Raw genomic sequence first — 7,815 nt, 5'->3', positions numbered from 1 at the left:
GCTAGACCATTGGAGATGAAAAATAAATAAATTTGTGTATGCATGTGCTAAAAAATAGTTGTAGTGGAGGATGGCGTGGCAAATTTGGTGATGTGAAGGGCTGTATGTTGAGAAAGTTAGAATTAGTGGGGATCAACTATTTATGTATTATAGATTTGCCAATTATTAAATGGTAGTTGAATGTCCATGCGTTGATATAGAATGGAACAATAAATCTATATAAAGATACATTATTTGAAGCATTATTATTTCAAAAGTGCACATCGCATGGAGAAAGAAACACAATAAACTGATAGCTCAAATTCTAATCGAACCACGGGTGACTTGTATGGTTTGCACCAAACTAAAATTGTATGACTTGTATGAACTACTTAGTTGACTTCTAGAACTCATATGTGGCATAACTAAATGCATGTGCTCTTCATTTACCATGTAAAAGTTAGACTGTCTTCTATGGTTCGCTGTTGTAAAATTTTCATGTCAAGATGCAGTTCATGCTAGGAAGATAGTATGGTTGACCCAAGATCAGATTTAAGATCTATCTATGTGCCAATTTCCAAATGATGTCAGATTAGATCAAAGCCTGTCGAATTCGACAAGTGTTCATGTTCTCGTGGCCCTGCTAAAGGCAGAAAGCCCTCCAAGATGTAGTTGACCTCTTGAAGAGGAAAAAAGAGCAATCATATGCACTCGTCACCGAAGCCAAAAATAGGAGATTGAGAAGACCAGAAATAAGCTAGCGGAGACAACAAACAAAGCGGCTATCTGAAACCCTAGGCAATGCCAAATTTCCTTAATAATATACCTGTTGAAATGTTGATTCAGTTAGCATACATGTTGTGATGTACATGCATGAAATACAAGATGCATGTAGGTGAGCGATGCTGAGATGTGGCACCAAATTTTTGTTTTTCAAATTGTGCAATAACTTACATATTTTTAATACAACTTACCCAAAATTGCCAGCTGACGAACAACGGGCCAAACATACCATTGAAGGAAATATGCCCTAGAGGCAATAATAAAGTTATTATTCATTTCCTTATATCATGATAAATGTTTATTATTCATGCTAGAATTGTATTAACCGGAAACATAATACATGTGTGAATACATAGACAAACTTAGTGTCACTAGTATGCCTCTACTTGACTAGCTCGTTAATCAAAGATGGTTATGTTTCCTAACCATGAACAAGGTGTTGTTATTTGATTAACGAGGTCACATCATTAGTTGAATGATCTGATTGACATGACCCATTTCATTAGCTTAGCACCCGATCGTTTAGTATGTTGCTATTGCTTTCTTCATGACTTATACATGTTCCTATGACTATGAGATTATGCAACTCCCGTTTACCAGAGGAACACTTTGTGTGCTACCAAACGTCACAACGTAATTGGGTGATTATAAAGGAGCTCTACAGGTGTCTCCAAAGGTGAATGTTGGGTTGGCGTATTTCGAGATTAGGATTTGTCACTCCGATTGTCGGAGAGGTATCTTTGAGCCCTCTCGGTAATGCACATCACATAAGCCTTGCAAGCATTACAACTAATGAGTTAGTTGCGAGATGATGTATTACGGAACGAGTAAAGAGACTTGCCGGTAACGAGATTGAACTAGGTATTGGATACCGACGATCGAATCTCGGGCAAGTAACATACCGATGACAAAGGGAACAACGTATGTTGTTATGCGGTCTGACCGATAAAGATCTTCGTAGAATATATGTAGGAGCCAATATGGGCATCCAGGTCCCGCTATTGGTTATTGACCGGAGACGTATCTCGGTCATGTCTACATTGTTCTCGAACCGTAGGGTCCGCACGCTTAACGTTACGATGACAGTTATTATGAGTTTATGCATTTTGATGTACCGAAGTTAGTTCGGAGTCCCGGATGTGATCACGGACATGACGAGGAGTCTCGAAATGGTCGAGACATAAAGATTGATATATTGGAAGCCTATGTTTGGATATCGAAAGTGTTCCGGGTGAAATCGGGATTTTACCAGAGTACCGGGAGGTTACCGGAACCCCCCGGGAGCTATATGGGCCTTAGTGGGCTTTAGTGGAAAGGAGAAAGGGGCAGCCCAAGGTGGCCGCGCGCCTCCCCCCTAGTCCTATTAGGACTAGGAGAGGTGGCCGCCCCCCTCTCTCTCTTTCCCCCCCTCAAGGAGTCCTATTCCAACTAGGATTGGGGGGGATCCTACTCCCAGAGGGAGTAGGACTCTCCTGGCGCGCCCCCCTTGGCCGGCCAGCCCCTCCCCTTGGATCCTTTATATACGGAGGCAGGGGACACCCCTAGACACACAAGTTGATCCTTGAGATCGTTCCTTAGCCGTGTGCGGTGCCCCCTGCCACCATATTCCACCTCGATCATATTGTAGCGGTGCTTAGGCGAAGCCCTGCGACAGTAGAACATCAAGATCGTCACCACGCCATCGTGCTGACGGAACTCCTCCCCGACGCTTTGCTGGATCGGAGCCCGGGGATCGTCATCGAGCTGTACGTGTGCTAAGAACTCGGAAGTGCCGGAGTAACGGTGCTTGGATCGGCCGGATCGGGAAGACGTACGACTACTTCCTCTACGTTGCGTCAACGCTTCCGCAGTCGGTCTGCGTAGGTACGTAGACAACACTCTCCCCTCTCGTTGCTATGCATCACCATGATCTTGCGTGTGCGTAGGAATTTTTTTGAAATTACTATGTTCCCCATCAGTGGCATCCGAGCCTAGGTTTTATGGTTTGATGTTATATGCACGAGTAGAACACAAGTGAGTTGTGGGCGATATAAGTCATACTGCCTACCAGCATGTCATACTTTGGTTCGGCGGTATTGTTGGACGAGACGACCCGGACCGACATTACGCGTACGCTTACGCGAGACCGGTTCTCCCGACGTGCTTTGCACATAGGTGGCTTGTGGGTGACAGTCTCTCCAACTTTAGTTGAACCAAGTGTGGCTACGCCCGGTCCTTGCGAAGGTTAAAACGGAGTCTATTTGACAAACTATCGTTGTGGTTTTGATGCGTAGGTGAGATTGGTTCTTACTTAAGCCCGTAGCAGCCACGTAAAAACTTGCAATAACAAAGTAGAGGACGTCTAACTTGTTTTTGCAGGGCATGTTGTGATGTGATATGGTCAAGGCATGATGCTGAATTTTATTGTATGAGATGATCATGTTTTGTAACCGAGTTATCGGCAACTGGCAGGAGCCATATGGTTGTCGCTTTATTGTATGCAATGCAATCGCGATGTAATGCTTTACTTTATCACTAAGCGGTAGCGATAGTCGTGGAAGCATAAGATTGGCGAGACGACAACGATGCTACGATGGAGATCAAGGTGTCGCGCCGATGACGATGGTGATCATGACGGTGCTCTAGAGATGGAGATCACAAGCACAAGATGATGATGGCCATATCATATCACTTATATTGATTGCATGTGATGTTTATCTTTTTATGCATCTTATCTTGCTTTGATTGACGGTAGCATTATAAGATGATCTCTCACTAAATTATCAAGAAGTGTTCTCCCTGAGTATGCACCGTTGCCAAAGTTCGTCGTGCCCAGACACCACGTGATGATCGGGTGTGATAAGCTCTACGTCCATCTACAACGGGTGCAAGCCAGTTTTGCACACGCAGAATACTCAGGTTAAACTTGACGAGCCTAGCATATGCAGATATGGCCTTGGAACACAGAGACCGAAAGGTCGAGCGTGAATCATATAGTAGATATGATCAACATAACGATGTTCACCATTGAAAACTACTCCATCTCACGTGATGATCGGTTATGGTTTAGTTGATTTGGATCACGTGATCACTTAGAGGATTAGAGGGATGTCTATTTAAGTGGGAGTTCTTAAGTAATTTGATTAATTGAACTTAAACTTATCATGAACTTAGTACCTGATAGTATCTTGCTTGTTTGTGTTGATTGTAGATAGATGGCTCTGCTGTTGTTCCGTTAAATTTTAATGCGTTCCTTGAGAAAGCAAAGTTGAAAGATGATGGTAGAAATTACACGGACTGGGTCCGTAACTTGAGGATTATCCTCATTGCTGCTCAGAAGAATTACGTCCTGGAAGCACCGCTGGGTGCCAGGCCTGCTGCTGGAGCAACACCAGATGTTATGAACGTCTGGCAGAGCAAAGCTGATGACTACTCGATAGTTCAGTGTGCCATGCTTTACGGCTTAGAATCGGGACTTCAACGACGTTTTGAACGTCATGGAGCATATGAGATGTTCCAGGAGTTGAAGTTAATATTTCAAGCAAATGCCCGGATTGAGAGATATGAAGTCTCCAATAAGTTCTATAGCTGCAAGATGGAGGAGAACAGTTCTGTCAGTGAGCATATACTCAAAATGTCTGGGTGTAATAATCACTTGATTCAAATGGGAGTTAATCTTCCAGATGATTGCGTCATTGACAGAATTCTCCAATCACTGCCACCAAGCTACAAGAGCTTCGTGATGAACTATAATATGCAAGGGATGAACAAGACTATTCCCGAGCTCTTCGCAATGCTGAAAGCTGCGGAGGTAGAGATCAAGAAGGAGCATCAAGTGTTGATGGTTAACAAGACCACTAGTTTCAAGAAAAAGGGCAAAGGGAAGAAGAAGGGAAACTTCAAGAAGAACGGCAAGCTAGTTGCTGCTCAGGAGAAGAAACCCAAGTCTGGACCTAAGCCTGAAACTGAGTGCTTCTACTGCAAGCAGACTGGTCACTGGAAGCGGAACTGCCCCAAGTATTTGGCGGACAAGAAGGATGGCAAGGTGAACAAAGGTATATGTGATATACATGTTATTGATATGTACCTTACTACTGCTCGCAGTAGTACCTGGGTATTTGATATTGGTTCTGTTGCTAACATTTGCAACTCGAAACAGGGACTACGGATTAAGCGAAGATTGGCTAAGGACGAGGTGACGATGCGCGTGGGAAATGGTTCCAAAGTCGATGTGATCGCGGTCGGCACGCTACCTCTACATCTACCTTCGGGATTAGTATTAGACCTAAATAATTGTTATTTGGTGGCAGCGTTAAGCATGAACATTATATCTGGATCTTGTTTGATGCGAGACGGTTACTCATTTAAATCAGAGAATAATGGTTGTTCTATTTATATGAGTAATATCTTTTATGGTCATGCACCTTTGAGAAGTGGTCTATTTTTGATGAATCTCGATAGTAGTAACACACATATTCATAATGTTGAAGCCAAAAGATGCAGAGTTGATAATGACAGTGCAACTTATTTGTGGCACTGCCGTTTAGGTCATATCGGTATAAAGCGCATGAAGAAACTCCATACTGATGGACTTTTGGAACCACTTGATTATGAATCACTTGGTACTTGCGAACCGTGCCTCATGGGCAAGATGACTAAAACACCGTTCTCCGGTACTATGGAGAGAGCAACAGATTTGTTGGAAATCCTACATACAGATGTATGTGGTCCGATGAATATTGAGGCTCGTGGCGGATATCGTTATTTTCTCACCTTCACAGATGACTTAAGCAGATATGGGTATATCTACTTAATGAAACATAAGTCTGAAACATTTGAAAAGTTCAAAGAATTTCAGAGTGAAGTTGAAAATCATCGTAACAAGAAAATAAAGTTTCTACGATCTGATCGTGGAGGAGAATATTTGAGTTACGAGTTTGGTGTACATTTAAAAAATTGTGGAATAGTTTCGCAACTCACGCCACCCGGAACACCACAGCGTAATGGTGTTTCCGAACGTCGTAATCGTACTTTACTAGATATGGTGCGATCTATGATGTCTCTTACTGATTTACCGCTATCGTTTTGGGGTTATGCTTTAGAGACGGCCACATTCACGTTAAATAGGGCACCATCAAAATCCGTTGAGACGACGCCTTATGAACTATGGTTTGGCAAGAAACCAAAGTTGTCGTTTCTTAAAGTTTGGGGCTGCGATGCTTATGTGAAAAAGCTTCAACCTGATAAGCTCGAACCCAAATCGGAGAAATGTGTCTTCATAGGATACCCAAAGGAGACTGTTGGGTACACCTTCTATCACAGATCCGAAAGCAAGACATTCGTTGCTAAGAATGGATCCTTTCTAGAGAAGGAGTTTCTCTCGAAAGAAGTGAGTGGGATAAAAGTAGAACTTGACGAGGTAACTGTACCTGCTCCCTTATTGGAAAGTAGTACATCACAGAAAACTGTTTCTGCGACACCTATACCAATTAGTGAGGAAGCTAATGATGATAATCATGAAACTTCAGGACAAGATACTACTGAACCTCGTAGATCAACTAGAGCGAGATCCGCACCAGAGTGGTACGGTAATCCTGTTCTGGAAATCATGCTGCTAGATCATGATGAACCTACGAACTATGAAGAAGCGATGGTGAGCCCAGATTCCGCAAAGTGGCTTGGAGTCATGAAATCTGAGATGGGATCCATGTATGAGAACAAAGTATGGACTTTGGTTGACTTGCCCGATGATCGGCAAGCAATTGAGAATAAATGGATCTTCAAGAAGAAGACTGACGCTGATGGTAATGTTACTGTCTACAAAGCTCGACTTGTCGCAAAAGGTTTTCGACAAGTTCAAGGGGTTGACTACGATGAGACCTTCTCACCCGTAGCGATGCTTAAGTCTGTCCGAATCATGTTAGCAATTGCCGCATTTTATGATTATGAAATTTGGCAGATGCATGTCAAAACTGCATTCCTGAATGGATTTCTGGAAGAAGAGTTGTATATGATGCAACCAGAAGGTTTTGTCAATCCAAAGGGAGCTAACAAAGTGTGCAAGCTCCATCGATCCATTTATGGACTGGTGCAAGCCTCTCGGAGTTGGAATAAACGCTTTAATAGTGTGATCAAAGCATTTGGTTTTATACAGACTTTTGGAGAAGTCTGTATTTACAAGAAAGTGAGTGGGAGCTCTGTAGCATTTCTGATATTATATGTGGATGACATATTACTAATTGGAAATGATATAGAATTTCTGGATAGCATAAAGGGATACTTGAATAAAAGTTTTTCAATGAAAGACCTCGGTGAAGCTGCTTACATATTAGGCATTAAGATCTATAGAGATAGATCAAGACGCTTAATTGGACTTTCACAAAGCACATACCTTGACAAAGTTTTGAAGAAGTTCAAAATGGATCAAGCAAATAAAGGGTTCTTGTCTGTGTTACAAGGTGTGAAGTTGAGTAAGACTCAATGCCCGACCACTGCAGAAGATAGAGAGAAAATGAAAGATGTTCCCTATGCTTCATCCATAGGCTCTATCATGTATGCAATGCTGTGTACCAGACCTGATGTGTGCCTTGCTATAAGTCTAGCAGGGAGGTACCAAAGTAATCCAGGAGTGGATCACTGGACAACGGTCAAGAACATCCTGAAATACCTGAAAATGACTAAGGATATGTTTCTCGTATATGGAGGTGACAAAGAGCTCATCGTAAAAGGTTACGTTAATGCAAGCTTTGACACTGATCCGGACGATTCTAAATCGCAAACCGGATACGTGTTTACATTAAACGGTGGAGCTGTCAGTTGGTGCAGTTCTAAACAAAGCGTCGTAGCGGGATCTACATGTGAAGCGGAGTATATAGCTGCTTCGGAAGCAGCGAACGAAGGAGTCTAGATGAAGGAGTTCATATCCGATCTAGGTGTCATACCTAGTGCATCGGGTCCAATGAAAATCTTTTGTGACAATACTGGTGCAATTGCCTTGGCAAAGGAATCCAGATTTCACAAGAGGATCAAGCACATCAAGAGACGCTTCAATTCCATCCGGGATCTAGTCCAGGT

Source organism: Triticum urartu, chromosome 6A (assembly GCF_056163025.1).
Source record: "Triticum urartu cultivar PI428250 chromosome 6A, HENAU_Tu73, whole genome shotgun sequence".
In the NCBI taxonomy this organism is placed as follows: Eukaryota; Viridiplantae; Streptophyta; class Magnoliopsida; order Poales; family Poaceae; genus Triticum; species Triticum urartu.
The sequence above is the reverse complement of the archived record's forward strand: the minus strand, read 5'-3'. Positions refer to the sequence as shown.